Source organism: Nicotiana sylvestris, chromosome 6, assembly GCF_000393655.2.
Source record: "Nicotiana sylvestris chromosome 6, ASM39365v2, whole genome shotgun sequence".
Lineage (NCBI taxonomy): Eukaryota > Viridiplantae > Streptophyta > Magnoliopsida > Solanales > Solanaceae > Nicotiana > Nicotiana sylvestris.
The window spans coordinates 177,883,278-177,900,151 of record NC_091062.1 but is presented as its reverse complement, the minus strand read 5'-3'; the positions used below and the strand labels follow the sequence as shown (position 1 = coordinate 177,900,151).

The 16,874-nt window shown below is 38.5% G+C and overlaps 1 long non-coding RNA gene across 1 annotated transcript; it reads right to left on the bottom strand.

Moving 5' to 3' along the window:
- Nucleotides 1-6,080: 6,080 nt before the first annotated feature.
- Nucleotides 6,081-6,991, bottom strand: LOC138872115 (uncharacterized). The gene is made up of 2 exons (XR_011400559.1): nt 6,774-6,991; nt 6,081-6,568 (listed from the first exon to the last, which is right to left on the bottom strand). It is a non-coding gene; the product is annotated as an uncharacterized lncRNA (long non-coding RNA).
- Between the last annotated feature and the right edge of the window lie 9,883 nt (nt 6,992-16,874).

Genomic DNA, 16,874 nt, shown 5'->3' with positions numbered 1-16,874 from the left:
ACTATTATGGCCATAGACATGGTTATTAGCATACATATGATGTGTTTCATGTCCAGATATCAGCATGATAATGCGATGCTTATAATGATGAGATTAGTGTTATTGATATATACATTGTGGTGTTTCATTGGGTTGTAGATGTGTTGTTAGTAGTTGTTTTGGTGTTACTCTGGTAGGTGGATATACCCAAATATAGGGGAGGCTATGCCGAAATTTCAAAAAAAATAAATAAATAAATTTTGGAAGTTAGAAAATTTGAGACCTTAAGATGTGCGAAGAAAGAGATAAGCTACGTCGTGTATGTGGAATTTGTATCCTACGATGAATGGCAGATTTTGAAGTTTGGGTCCTGTCCTAAGGTTATGGACTAAGGATGAGGTGAAACCTTCAGTTAAGTTGAAGGATCAGTTACAGGAATTTGCTTTATAAGGGTTTTATTCGGCCCAGTGTATCGCCTTGGGATGCTCCTGTTTTGTTGGTAAAGAAAAAAAAAGGGTTCTTCTATGCGTATGTGTATTGATTATCGATAGTTGAACAAAGCTACAGTGAAGAACCGTTATCCTTTGCCTCGTATTGATGATTTATTTGACCAGCTTCAGGGCGCACAGATGTTTTCTAAGATTGACATGCGCTCAGGTTTCCATCAGTTGAAGATTCGGGAACCAGATATCCCGAAGACTGCTTTCAGGACTTGGTATGGCCATTACGAGTTCCTTGTTATGTCATTTGGGCTGACCAACGCCCCAGCAGCCTTTATAAATTTGATGCACAGTGTGTCCCGGCCATATCTTGACTCGTTCGTCATTGTCTTTATTGATGATATTCTGGTGTATTTCTGGAGTCGGGAAGATCATGAGCAACACCTGTGAACTGTGCTTCAGACTTTGAGAGAGAAGAAGTTATATGCTAAGTTCTCGAAATGTGAGTTCTGGTTGTATTCCGTGGCATTATTAGGCCACGTGGTATCGAGTGAGGGTATTCGAGTGGATCTAAACAAAGTAGAAGCAGTGCAGAGAGACTTATGGCAATGGATGTTCAGGCCTTAGTCAGCCAGTTTGTGAGATTGGACCTTTCGAAGCCCAGTCGAGTCCTAGCTTGTGTGGTTTCTCGGTCTTCCTTGTTTAACCGTATCAGGGAGCGGATCACCATGGACTTTGTGGTTGGGCTCCCACGGACTTTGAGAAGGTTCGATGCTATTTGGGTGATTGTGGAACGGCTGACCAAGTTCGCTCACTTTATTCCTGTGTGTACTACTTATTTCTCAGAGCGGTTGGCGGAGATCTATATCCGGGAGATTGTTCGTCTGCATGGTATCTCATTTTCCATCATTTCAGATAGAGGTACTCAGTTCACATTACGGTTCTGGAGGGCCGTTCATCATGAGTTAGGTACTCGGGTAGAGTTGAGTACAACATTCACCCTCAGACGGACGGACAGTCCGAGCGCACTATTCAGATTCTTGAGGATATGTTTCGCGCGTGTGTGATTGAGTTTGGAGGATCTTGGGATCAGTTCTTGCCATTGGCGGAGTTTGCTTACAACAACAGCTATCAGTTCAGTATTGAGATGGCACTGTATGAGGCTTTATATGAGAGACGGTGTAGATCTTCGGTGGGTTGGTTTGAGCCGGGCGAGGCTAGATTATTGGGCACGGACTTAGTTTAGGTGCCTTGGAAAAGGTTAAGGTGATTCAAGACAGACTCCGTACAGCCCAGTCCAGACAGAAGAGTTACGCGGATAGGAAAGTTAGTGATGTTTCCTATATGGTTGGTGAGCGGGTTCTGCTTTGGGTTTCGCCTATGAAAGGCGTTATGAGATTTGGGAAGAAAGGGAGGTTGAGTCCGAGGTTTATTAGCCCTTTTGAGATATTGAGGCGAGTTGGGGGGGGGGGATTGCTTATGATCTTGCCTTACCTCCCAGCTTGGCAGGAGTGCATCCAGTATTTCATGTATCGATGCTCCGGAGGTATCACGGTGACCCGTCGCACGTGTTGGATTTCAGTTCAGTCCGGCTGGACAAGGATCTATCCTATGTTGAGGAGCCAGTGGCAATATTGGACAGGCAAGTTAGAAAGCTTAGGTCAAAGAACATTTCTTCGGTAAAGGTTCAGTGGCGGGGCCAGCCGGTCAGGGAGGCGACCTGGGAGACCGAGCAGGATATGCGCAGCCATTACCCTTATCTTTTCACTACTTCGGGTATGTTCTTTATGCTCGTTCGAGGACGAACTAATGTTTAAGTGTGGGAGGATGTAACGACTCGTCTGGTCGTTTTTAGAATTTACGCCCCGAACCCCTATTAACTGCTTTCCCCAAGTTTATTTCTGCTAATGTGATTTGCCGGGATGCTCGGTTTTGAGTTTCGAGGAGTTTTGGGACACTTAGTCCCTAAATGAGAGCTTAAGTGTTAGAAATTTGACCGAAGTCGGAATAATGGGGAGACAGCCTCGGAATTTAAATCTGACGGTTTCGTTAGCTCCGTTAGGTGAATTTGGGGTTGGGAACGTGTTCTGAATGTGTTTTGGAGGTCCGTAGCTAATTTATGCTTGAAATGCCGAAGTTAGAATTTTTGAAGTTTCCGGTCCAATAGTGATATTTTGATCCGAGGGTCGGAATGGAATTCTGGATGTTTCAGTAGCTCCGTCATGTCATTTGGGATGTGTGTGCAAAATTTCAAGTCATTCGGACATGTTTTGGTCGGGTTTTTGATCGAATGTGTATTTTGAAGTTTCTAAAAGAACTTAGGCTTGAAGTTGATGTAATTCGATTATTTTAGTGTTAGTCGAGGTGTTTTGATGATTGCAACAAGTTTGCATAATATTTTAGGATGCATTGGTGCTTTTGGTTGAGGTCCGGGGGGCCTCGGGTGTGTTTCGGGTGAGTTTTGAGCAAGTACGGACACCCCGAAACTTAGAAAAATGGAGGAGGCAGCAGTGGAGACGCGGACCGCGCTCCTTTTCGCGCTGGGCGCGCGGCCGCGCCCGGGAAGATCTGCAGGCTGCTGGTTCTACTTCGGAAGCTCATATCTTTTGATCAACATGGAACTTTGAGGTGATTCAAAAACGAAAGTTGTAGAGCTTTGAATCTAGTTTTTAGAAACATATTATAATAGGCATTTGGACATCGGTAGAGAAAGTTACGGCCTAAATAGCGAAGCCTGTCACTGCAGTCAAATTGTTGCGCGGCCGCGACCATTTTTGTGCGGTCAGCACTCCCTGGGCGTGGACCGCGGTCATTTTTTTGCGGTCAGCACTGTCAGAATCCGAGGGGTACTCTATAAATACGATGTTTTGGGTTTTATTTGATATTTTGACCTATAAAGCTCGGATTTTGGCGATTTTTCGAAGGTTTTTCAAGAAATTCATCGGGGTAAGTGATTCTAACTCAGATTTGGTTAAAATACATGAATATACCATTGAATTCATCATTTAATTAGTGATTTGAGATGGAATTTGGGAAGAAAATTGTCGAATCTTTCAAAAATATAAAATGAAGATTTGAAGGACCAAATGGTGTCGGAATTGGATTAATTTGGTATGGTTAGACTCGTGAGAGTACGAGGTTTCTGGAAATGTAAATTTTATTCGATTCCGAGACGTTGGCCTGAGGGGCATTTTGGTCATTTTACCTATTTTCGCGCCTTAACTTTAATTTTAATAGTGGAACTAGTTACTTGCGATGTTATTTACAATATGTAATTGGTTTGAATAGATTTGGGCCACTCGGAGTTGCATACTCGTGGCAAGGGCATTGTTTCTTAGCGATTTTTGTACCGGTTCGAGGTAAGTGGCTTGTCTAACTTTGTGTGGGGGACCTCTCCCCTTAGGATGTCTTTGCTGTTGTTAAAATGCCTTGTGCGCGAGGTGACGGGCGTGTACTTGTGCTAATTGTTTAAAATTCACCTTACTTGACTTATTTAGACTGTGTTTCTTCACGTATTTAACTGTTAAAAAGGCAATTTCACTTGTTTCAGCTTAGGGAGAACATGTTAGTAACTTATTTGCTCTATTTGACTAAATTGCAATGTCTGCCTTTGTGAAGCATGTTAGACTCTAGATTTTTTTTCTTGTTGTCCGCACTTAGCTTCTTTCTGTTAATTATTGATTTGTTGTGATGTGTTTACGATTGGGTCAACGGGACGGCATCCCGGGAGTTTCCCTCGTTCGTATTTTGTTTCATGATTTGGAAGTGCGGGATACTAAGAGATCCCCAGCACAGGATTGATTAATTGGAGGATACTAGGAGATCCTCGGGATACTTGGAAATCCCTCGTGATTAAATGGAGGATACTAGGAGATCCTCGGGATACTTGGAGATCCCTCGTGATTAAATGGAGGATACTAGGAGATCCTCGGGATACTTGGAGATCCCTTGTATATATGAAGAGGATACCAGGAGATCTTCGGGATACTAGGAGATCCCCGATGATAAATAGCCTGTAGTGATTGTTCTTGTATTTGTAGATTTGTATTTGTAGCCTGTTCCGTTTACTTATTATTTTTGCTAGATACTTGAGATTTACTGTATTTACTTCTGTCTATTCATTTCATATTTATTCTTATGTTTATCTCAATAGGGCCTCGACCTTTCTCGTCACTACCCCACCGAGGTTAGGCTTGGCACTTACTGAGTACCGCTGTGGTGTACTCATGCTACTCTTCTGCACACTTTTCTTGTGCAGATCTAGGTACATCTGAGCAGGCATACCGCCAGTAGCTGTCAGGGAGCATTATTGGAGACTTGAGGTATACATTTGCTACGTCCGCAGATCCGCAAAGTCTCCTTCTCATTCCATCCCTAGTTGTTAGCTGTTATTTCGATTCCTCTCTTTGTATTAGACAAATTCTGGTGACTAGAGCAGTGTTAGACTTCTTGTAACCTGTGTTGCCCGTGGGATTCCGGGTTTTGGGATGTTACTTTCAGGAGTTGTGTATTCAGTGTATGTGCCAAGCGGCATCGTTATACACTTCCTTTTCTATTTAGTGTTTGTTTACTGTTTTTATTTCGAACTGTTAATTTCCGCAATGTGTTAGGCTTACCTAGTCGCGAAGACTGGGTGCCGTCATGACAGGCTCACAATTGGTGAACCAGGGTCGTGACAATTCATTTTTCTCCAATTGGGGGTTCAAGGGTAAGGTGGGGGTTGTGGTGGTCGGAGCTAGGTTGGGGTGGGTGGGAAAGTTCTAATTTTACTATTTTTTTTATTATTCTGATTTTTGTTAGAATTATAAGATGAACAACTATCAAATAAAATTCTAAATACAAATTGAGGAAAGAAATCATCTGGCATGAATTAACATTTATTCAAAAACTTAAGATAATTTTTATATATACTTGTTTAAAAATTGAGAATATTGCAAAAATTTAGGTCAATTTGGACGGATAGGGTTATAATCCATTGTTTAGCTGATCTTCACCTAGCACATCTTAACTCAAATGAACTTTAAGCAGAGCTTGAGAATAACTCATTAATGAGTCAGCCCGTCTTGAGCAGCCCAAAATACATCCCATTTGTCACCCCTTTTTCCCCTTCCTCTTTTTTGGCAAGAACTTGTTGGAAGTTCTTGGAATCTCCCAAAATAATAATATCAGAATTTCACTTCGTGTGGAGTCATATTCCTTAGGTTTTGAACTATAGGCATTATCTACTACATGTGCTCTTATATTTTATATCTGACTTGAATGCACATGACTCCAACTATTAGTTTATTCGAACTTGTGAGAAGAGGGTGTCATTCACATTATTAGTAAAATGGCCTTATTCATATTCTATGTTTACATCAAATTGTATCAGTTTAGCATGGTTAAAAATAAATAGAATTAGAATAAATATAATTAACTATGATTAAGTATAATAACAGTTTAGATAAAAGTATATGTCATATATTTATTATGTTGATGTAAAACAAGAAACATGTGAGTAAATATTGTTTACTCTTTAGTGATGGATCACAACAAGTGAGAGTCTTTATTTTCTTTTTAAAAAAATAAATCTCTCTCCTTCATGGTGGGGGTTTAGTTTAGGCATAACCCCATATCTGTATATTCGCGGCCAAAATGAGAACACATGAAGAAGAGGGGGCATAAAATTAATTAGATCAAGCTAATGCATTTCATAGTAAATACAGTCACAAGCCAAACTCACAAATGTGACCAATCATAGTAGCTTTCTTCTAGAAAACTGATTGGTTACTTTTATTACACAAAGTTGAAAAACAAGTGTAGTAGAAACAACAACATAAGAAATGCTTAAAGGACACATAACAAACATGCAATATTTAACAGCTGTTTTCAGCAAACCATATATATATATATGGAGTATATGGTTGGCTAATTTCATGTTCCAAGGATAGTCCATTAATAACCTTGAGCAGAGAAGTAGTAATTAGATGGTCAGAGGCATACGCCATACGCATAGACTACTCCATATGTACAAGTGCGACAGTAATAACTTTCACTGCAATCACTATCTGTACGGCAATGATCTGTACATGCACCTGTTAGTGAAAACATATTTCTCTTTCTCGGAACCTGCTGCGGTATTTCTCGTAATGCCATCACTTCCATATTAACTGCAAAATTGATCACACAAACATAATAAATATTACTACTAGCTAGAATTTAATAATACACATGCACATAAGTATATACTAGCATAAATATATATATATATATATATATATATATATATATATATATATATATATATATATATATATATATATATATATATATATATATATATGTGTATGTATTCAAGAATATAAAGATATGAACCAGTAGTGGTAACAAAGAGAGCAATCAAGAAAAAAGTGAGCATGAGTGTTGGACGTCCTCCTCCTGCCATGGTTCACTTCACACAAATTAAACTAAGAGTAGAAGAATGGTGTGATTTCCACTCTTGATCATGAAAAGCTGAATTTATAGACTAAGATACTTATCCGTAATTTGTTTAAATTAATCACTAGTAGTAGTAATTAATTATAAAAGAAGCACCAAAGTAGGCGAGAACTCCTGCAGCGGCGTAGCATTTGCCACATTCAAACGTTACTCCAATATATTGCGATCGAAGACCAAGAATTTCCCCAATTAACAAAAGCAAGTGACCTTGTTGTCAACGTACTGTACATATTAAGTCTCTCTCCTTCTCATATTTATTGGCCATGTGAAAGTTCCATAATCAATATTAAACTTAGCCGGCCATTAATTGCAATAATAAGTTAAATAATAGAGTATAATATAGTGGAAGCTTTATAAAAAGATCAACTTCAGCTATTTTCTCCACTGGGTGCTTTCTAAATTTGAAATGATTTATATGCTGAGGAAAGGCTCAAAATACTACTTCCTCCGATCCACTTAAAATAATTTTTTGGTTGTTTCACACATATTAAGGAATTCACCTTTTAGTATTAATTAACAACATAATTGACCATATTAGCCTTAATTTGTTCATGAAAAATACAACAGACTCTTTACTCCAAGGGCAACTTTAAAAAAAAAAGTTAATTCTTTCTTAATATTTGAAAAAATTAAGTAAATATTATGGACCACAACAAAAAGGTCAAAAAATCACTTAAAGTAAACATGAAGGAGTAATGATTAATTATGCTGAGGAAAAGCTAAAAATGTAAGGATTGGCAACAGGACGGTACATTAATCTCAACTCAATCTCTAAGACGAAAGAGTAACGTAATTTGTACTCAACATCTATTTTCTGTACAAGTAATTGTATCTATAGCTAAATTACATAATATATTTTTGATACCTAGTTTTCAGAAATCATGTCCTACTTTTTTGAGTTGAGAACAATGAACCAAATCCTCTAATAGTTGTATTTAGCTTGGATGGAGAAAGATGAGTCTTGTCTTCATTTCTTGTGCACCCAGTGGTGTGCCCCTATTGGTGAACGATGTTAAAACTGACCGTGCAAGCTCAGAGTTCAAATCTCAGGAGACGACAATATTAGTCGAGGTGTACGTACACTATATTTGGACACCACTATTGTAAAAAAAGAAGGCACATGTCTTGTATATGACCCATTTGTTAACTTTTTAAAGGCTCAAACTCTGGTTTCAAGTTTTTGTCCTTTATTTTTCGTATAAACCCCAATATTTCAACAGCTAATTTGAATATAAACCCTCTCTGTATGGTATTAAATGATATCTTGACTACATTTACAGTAAAATTTACTTCTTTTTACATTTTAGTGTCAAAATTAATTAGTTAAATTTCTTTAAAATTTTAATTGAATACTAAACATTCAAGAAGCAAAAAGAATCTTATTTATGATTTAAATGACGCGGGATGATAATGCAAATGATGCAATGTCATAATATATGTGATGTGTTGTTATTGTTTAACCAAAAGTGGAATTTCAGTCAAAGTTTTAATTTAGAAGAGGCCTCGACCGCGTCCTCGGCCCCTAATGGCCATAGCTAGTGGTACTGGTGGTTGTCCATCCTGACCGGTAGCACGTGTCCTCACCATTTGTGAGATAATAGAATATCAGAAGTTTAGTACTCGGATCAACAAATTCGCACGACAAGAATTTCAAGAATATGATGTTTTTCCTAAAAGTTCTGTAGCCTCTCGAGGATAAATACAGACGTCTCTGTACCGATCCGCGAGACTCTACCAAACTTGCTCATGACTTATGAGACCTATATAACCTAGGCTCTGCTACCAACTTGTCACGACCTTAAACCCGAACCCGGTCATGATGGCGCCTATCGTGAAACAAGGCCAGCCAACACAAACTCCCAATCCATTTTTAACAGTTATAATAATTCAATTTAAATCATTAACATATGATAAATCCCAAAATAAGCAATAAGATAATTAGAAGAAGATAAAGTAAACCAATATATTCAGATAGTATTTCCTGTCTTTATAATTGACCCATTCTTTCTCTTTTATAGCTATCTTGGAAATATGTGTTTTACCTTTGTCATAATAAGGTCATTATAGACAATTAAAGACATTAAATGCTACGTTACTTAATCATTGTATTTTAATACAGATTCTCTAACGTTTTTAGTATTTAATGCTCATTAAATACTGTATCTTTACTCTCTTGTGCTGTCAGATTCATTCTCCTTGATTCTTAGACTTAAATAGGTATGACAGTTGAGTCTTTTGAGTATCCGCTCGTGCCTCATCTTATGCCTATACTCGTATTTGTTGCAACTCGTGCCTCTTTGCCAATCATAACTCTTTGACCATTCTACGTGTCATAACACGTCATCTTCCAATCACTTTAATATGTAAACTCAATTTTTTCCAATACAGATAGTCCCCCCACTTGCCATTTATTCATAAATTGAATATTTGAGAAGTGGAATTCATTGAAACGGGAATTTTTGTCACCATTAATGCTATAGCAAAATCAACGCTTCATTTGTCACTTCCATTTAATGCTCTTCACGCGTGGAATCCTTTTACTGGTTCCGCAACTTTGCAACGCTTTTTAGGGCTTTTTTACAGCTTCACTAATCACAAAGCGTCAGTTCTCATTATGACTTTTCCATCATTGCACCTTTTCCTTTGACGGTTGCTTCGCAGTATAAATATAGTTTTCTTCTTTGTCTTTATCACATAAAGTTCTCAAAATATTCAATTCTTTGTTTGTTTCTTCCTCGTACTATCATGTCTTCATCAAACCCTAACCCTAGAAGGGTCCCCACAGTTGATAACTTCCCTAATGCTCCAGTAGGATCAGAAGAGGAGATAGGCTTCGTAATTTAGGATCTCCATCCCTACGTGGTTCTTCTCTTCTTTCACCTAGTTCTGGACCTTCTACTAAAACTAGAGGTTCTCTTTCACACAGATCTTCTTCTAGAGGTAAGGAATCTTCTGAACCTCTTCGTGAACCTTTAGTAGAGGAGATAGTTCCTGCGGAACTATCTTTCTATAATGACAGAGAATCTCTTAGAAATCAAGTATCTTCTTTAGATAGTGCTGATATCTGTCCCACTCAAATCGCTAAAGGTTTGATTTCTTTAGTTCGTAGAGACTGCCATTGGAGTCATGACTTTCCTATCATTATTCCCAATCCGAATCAAAGAATTACCTCTTACTTAACCGGATTTTCCTTTGTCTATATGTACCCTTTCACATTAGGATTCAAACCTGCTATTGATCCTGTTATTCTCGAGTTATGTCGTTTTTTTGATGTTTGCTTAGGTCAAATTGGCCTAATAATATGGAGGGATGTTGCCTGTTTGAGGCATTTGACCAACATAGCTAGTGTGCCTTTTACTTTCCCTCATCTAATTCATCTTTACTCCCCTAGACTCTTTCGCAATGGTGTTTTTATACTAGTAGCCAGGAGCAAAAGAGTTCTAGTTAGCCCTGAAGATGACAAAGGCCATGGCTAGTATGCCAGGTTTATTGTTGCCCCCACTGTTGGTTTAGTGGGTGATGAGAACGTTCCCTTCCCTGAGAAGTGAAATTTTGCACATGAGTCTTCTAACTTTCTCGTACCTTTTTCTTCAATTTTGTTGATTTTTCTAATTTACTTTTCTTTTCCAGCAACCATGGGAGTTGTGGAAGATGTTCCCCATTTCCGTGATTGGGTAGGAAAGTTGTTGAGTATTGCACCAATGGATGGAAGAGCTTGGAAGATCCTTTCCCAACGTTTTAGTTGGAAAGTAAAAACTCATGGTAAGAGCTTTTATTTTATTTTACATATTGTTTTTTCCTGAACTTATCCCAATCCGTCTTTTTATCAGGATTTGCTATTCGATGAGTTACTGCTGAGGCAGTTGCGGCTTCTCGTATCTCTTTGGAAAGGGCTCAAGAAATAATTCTGGGCTCTTCATCGAAAAGAAAAGCTGTTAATGACCAAGATTCCCAAGAAGACGGGGGTTCCTTGGTAACAAGGCTACGGGCTCGTAGACGCATTATTTCTGATGATGAAGCAGAAGCATCCACCCGCCGTTCTATTCCTCTTACCAAATCTGTTGAAGCCCTGGTAATGATCCCTGATGATGTTTCCGCTGCTGCTCATGATTCTGTTGAGCAGCTTTTTGACCGCGGGTTTGGTAGTGAAAGTTTAGGTCCCATTTCTGATGAAGCTCCCTTGGCTTCTTTTTCTCCTCCCATGCCTGTGACTCCTACTTTGCTGATTATGGCTGCTTCCGTTCCTCCCCAGGCTGTTTTTACTACTTCTATTGTTCCTCCTTCGACAATTCCTCCTCCACCTACTCACCGTGCTGAGGTTGGCTCCTCAAGTAGGAATGGTGCTATGAGGCAAGTGATTATTGAAGTCCCCGCTGAGGGCAACCTTTTAAGGAAATCGGGTCAAGTAGATGTATGGCTAAAGCCTTTAATTGGTCCTGTTGAGAGAGCCAAGCTAGAGAGTCATAGTTCTTTGACCTTGATGAATGGCATTGTGCATGCTTCTTTAAAGGTATTCCTTTTTTCTAACTTTTACCTTGCCATTTTTCTATCTTTGAGATTCTCATTTCCTTCCCTTTCCCCCTTTTTAGGCCAATCTCATCGGCACGGAGATGATGAAAAAGGTTACCCTCTCAGAGCAGTTAGTGCGAGATTACTAATTGGAGGCATATAATTGGAAGGAACAGTATGAAAGTCTTCAGATCGACATGGAGTACTTAGAAGAAAGTAAAAGTACCTTGGAGCAGCAGGTGCGGGCTTTGACTTCGGAATTGGTGGTTGAAAAGGCTTCCTCCAGCCAAGCAGACAAGGAAAAAGCTCATCTTGAAACTTCTTTTTCCGAGCAGCTTTCCAAGGCAAGTGAAGATATTAGAGAGTTGAAGGTTATCTTGGATGCAAAAGAAGCCTATGCTGGTGAACTCATGCAGAATTTGACTCAAGCCCAAGGAGACCTCCGAGTTTCTTCTAATAAGGTTTGTTCCTTAGAAAATTCCCACGCTTATCTTCAAGCTTCTTATGAATCTGTCTTGGCTGAAAATGAAAAGCTAAAGAATGAAATCGCTGACTGGGAAAGAGATTATGAGATCCTTGAAGATAAGGCTGACATTGAAGTGAGTTGGGCGTTTTTGAATTCTCGCCGTGATACCCTTGTTGAAGCTAGCTAAGAGAATTTTAACTTGGATTCTGAGTTAGCTAAGATCAATGAAACTATTGAGAAGACTCAGCAGAACCAAAATTTTCCTTCTACAGTGGCCGAAGCTTCCACAAATGTTGAAGATGATATAGGTATCCCCACTCCTTCAAAGTTGAACCCGCTGATGTTGATGTACCTGCTTCAGTTCCTTCATCTTCTCAGTGACAAGTTTAAGTTGTTTGAATTCCTTTGTATCTCTTTTTTTTTCTTTTTGGAAAATTATGGTTAAAACCCTTGGTCTCATTTGAGGGTTTGTTTTGGAAACTTAAGTCCCCAGACCTTTTATGGGACAATATCTATAAACAATTTTCAGTTTATGACTAAGTTCATACTTAGTCTAAGCTTTTTCATATTAAGAAGTTTTTCGTTACTATTTGAACTTCTCTTTTGTTTATTCTTGCCTTTATTTCTAAGGACTTACTAAATAACTTGCATTTTTACTCTCCAAAAAAAATGCTTTTATTAACTTCATGAATACTTAAATTAATCATGAATTTTATAAAAAAGGGCCCTTTTATATTCGACACTTAATGAAGAAGACGTCTCAACTTCATAACGGTGTTAATATACGATAAAAGAAATAGGAATACACATGTTTCTTGAAATAACTTTGACAAGTTTTTATTTGAACTTTGTCTAGTTTTGAATAACACTTTACATGTATTTGAATTACATCTATAACTTTCTCGTAACTATTTTTCTTATAATAGATTTAAAAAGGAAAAATAAACGCGAGGTTTTTATTTATAACCCGTTTTAGTACATTGCCTTTACCCTAGCTATGGTAAGGTCTTTCTTTAGGCTTAGCTCGTGACTTTTCTCTGTACTTGACTCATTCATTGAGTAAACTTTTCAGGCTTGATCTTTGATTATTTCTCAATCTTCTTTGCCTTCTTTATACACATGCATGTGTATATTATATAGTCCCCCAAGTGTTTGAGCGTTGAAGTTTGAAGCCTCGAGCACTTGATTGTTTCTCTCATTTTGTCTTTCCCTGAAAATGAAAAACATACGGGACTCGGAGGTGCGATTATAGATGAATACTGCTTAGCCCGTTTGAATTTCTATCAGAATAATTGTAACCCTAGACCGGAAAGTTTGATTTATTCTATGTGCCTTGCAGGTCGTGACTCATCATTTAGTACGGGCTAGCTTTTTGCCTATCATCTAAAATTGTTAGTAAAATTTAACAATTCAAAAATTAAATTTAAAATACAGATATCTAACTGTGGGTATTCCTTGGAAATAATATCTCTTCAGGTGAACAACATTCCAATGTGAAGGTAGTATCTTGCCATCCATTGTTTCCAGCTCGTATGCTCCTTTACCTGCAATATCATGAATCCTATAGGGTCCTTCCCATGTTGGACTTAACTTCCCTGCATTAGCTGTCTTCACAGATAGAAAAACCTTTTTGAGCACGAAGTCCCCAATTTTGAAGAATCTTAGCCGTGCTTTTTGGTTGTAGTATCGTTCTATGACCTGCTTTTGTGCTACCATTCTTATCAGTGCAGCTTCCCCTTTTCCTTCAAGTAGATCAAGATTTACGGGCATTTCTTCGTTATTAGGCTCTTCGGACGCTTGTGTAAATCTTGTACTTGGATTTCCTATCTCAATTGGAATTAAAGCTTCAGCTCCGTAAACCAATGAAAATGGTGTTTCTCATGTACTTGTTTTTGCTGTTGTATGGTACGTCCATAAAACACCAGGTAACACTTCTGGCCAATTACCTTTGGACTCATCTAAACGTTTCTTTAAATTGTTGATAATGATTTTGTTTGTTGACTTAGCTTGCCCATTATCCACCAGATGATAAGGTGTGGATGTAATTCTTTTGATCTGCCAACTTTGAAAGTACTCTGTGATTTACGTGCCTATATATTGAGGGCCATTGTCGCATACGATTTTCTTTGGTACACCGAATCGGCATATGATATTCCGCCAAATGAAATCTTTAACTTCTTTTTCCCGTACCTGTTTGAATGCTCCTGCTTCCACCCATTTAGTGAAATAGTCAGTGAGTACGAGCAAAAATTTTACCTGTCCTTTTGCTTGTGGTAGTGGACCCACAATATCCATGCCCCATTTCATAAACGGCCACAGTGCAATGATCGGATGTAGCAACTCTGCAGGTCTATGCATATTATTACCGTACCTTTGGCATTTATCACATTTAGCCACGAAACTTTCCGCTTCTTCTTCCATTTTGGGCTAATAATAACCTGCCCTGATTAGGGTTCTTACCAACGATCTTCCTCCTGCGTGATTCCCACAATGCCCCTCGTGTATTTCTCTCATTACGTATTCTGTCTGAGAAGGTCCGAGGCATCTTGCTAAGGGACCACCGAATATTTTCCGATAAAGATTGCCTTGCTTTAAGCAATATCGAGCAGTCTTTTTTCGAAGCGTGTGAGCTTTCCTCTTGTCTTCAGGAACGATACCATTCTACAAAAAAGGCAACAATCTCGTTCCTCTAATCCCAGGTTAAGTTGTTAAAATTTACCTCATTTTTATCTGGATCGAGCACTGAATAAAACAAATGTATTACAGAAGCATTTTCATTGCTTGCCACATCTGCTGCAGATGCGAGATTAGCTAAGGCATCCGCCTCAACATTTTCATCTCTTGGTATTTGCGTAACCTTCCAGGTTTGGAATTGCCTGATTAGATCTCGTACCTTCTCTAAATATTGTTGCATTCGTGCTTCCCTGGCGGTATAAGTTCCCAGCATTTGGTTAACCACGAGCTGCAAATCGCTCTTGATTACAATCTGATTAATGCCAAGTTCTCGTGCCAGTTCTAAACCTGCAACCACTGCCTCATACTCTGCCTCATTGTTAGTTATAGAATGACATTTAATGGCTTGTCGAATGGTTTCACCCGTAGGTAGTACCAAAACAAACCCTAAGCATGCACCCTTTATGTTAGATGAACCATCAGTAAATAAGGTCCAAATTCCTGGGTTAGCTCCGTTGAACACCTGCAATTCTTTTTTTGCTTCCAATTGCATCCCTTGGCTAAAATCAGCCACGAAATCAGCTAACACTTGAGATTTTATAGCAGTTATAGGTTGGTATGTGATATCATATTCACTTAATTCTATAGCCCACTTGGCTAACCTACCTGAAAACTCATGCTTGTGTAATATATTGCGTAATGGATATGCAGTTACTACAACAATAGGATGACATTGGAAATAAGACCTTAATTTTCTAGATGCCATGATTAATGCAAGTGCAAGATTTTCTAATTGATGATACCGCGTCTCCGCATCTAATAAAGATTTGCTGACATAATAGATCGGAGATTGTTTACCTTGGTCCTCACGGACTAAAACAGCACTTACCGCTACTTCTGAGATAGCAAGGTAGATGAGCAGTCTTTCCCCAACCTTTGGTTTTGCGAGCAGTGGCGAATTTGATAAGTATGTCTTCAAATTTTTGAGTGTCTATTGACATTCCTCTTTCCATTCGAAATGATCTTGCTTTTTAAGAGCTGAAAAGAATTTAAAGCACTTTTCTGATGATTTAGAAATGAATCTTCCCAAGACTGCAATTCTTCCTGTCAACCTCTGCACTTCTTTTTTACTTGTAAGTATGTCAGGGATTTCTTCAATGGCCTTAATCTGTGTGGGATTCACTTCAATACCACGTTTAGAGACAAGAAAACCTAAAACTTACCTGATGCAACACCGAATGCACACTTCTCAAGATTTGATTTCATATTAAATTTTTGAAAAATCTAAAATGCATCAGACAAGTGTGATATATGATCCCCTGAATGTTGAGTTTTGACGGGCATGTCGTCTATATAGACTTCCATATTTTTCCCCAAATGTTCTTGAAACATTTTAGTCACTAATCTTTGATATGTTGCACCAGCATTTTTGAGATCAAAAGGCATTACTTTATAACAGTAAGTCCCCCTGTCAGTTATGAAGGAAGTTTTTCCTTCATCTATAGGATCCATTTTGATCTAATTGTATCCTGAATATGCATCTAAAAAACTTAATAATTCATGTCCTGTAGTAGTATCAATTAGTTGATCTATATGTGGTAGTGGAAAAGAATCTTTAAGATAGGTTTTGTTAAGGTCTGTGTAATCTACACAAACTCGTCACTTACCATTCTTTTTCGGTAGCACAACAGTACTGGCTAACCAATTAGGATACTTTACCTCACGGATAGACCCAATCTTTAGTAATTTTTGAACCTCATCTTGAATCACCTGATTTTTGAAAATTCCTTGCTTTCTCTTCTTTTGTTTGACAGGAAGATACGATGGGTCTTTATTTAATTTATGAGTCATTACCTCCGGTGGTATTCCTGTCATATCAGAGTGGGACCAAGCAAAACAATTCACGTTAGTTTTCAAAAATTCAATCAACTTACCTTTCATGTCCTGGCTTAGATTGGCCCCAACGTAGACTTTCCTATCATGTCATTGTGCAAATAACACCACAGCCTCCAGTTCTTTAATTGTTGTCTTGATATTTTCATTTTCCGCTGGTTCTTGAATGGTATCTGGCCTTGAGTCCACATCTGTTCGCCCTTGTTTAGTTGAGGTTTGTGTTGTGGTACCCTCAACTGGATTCCGTGATTGCTATTTTTCTTCGTTTCTCGTGCTTGAATCCGCTACAGAGTTGATGTTCCTGGATGTATGTTGGTACCCACGGATTTGACATATTCCCCATGGTGATGGAAATTTAATAACTTGATGCAAGGTTGACGGAACGACATCCATCTCGTGGATCCATGGTCTCCCAAGGATCATATTGTAAGCCATCT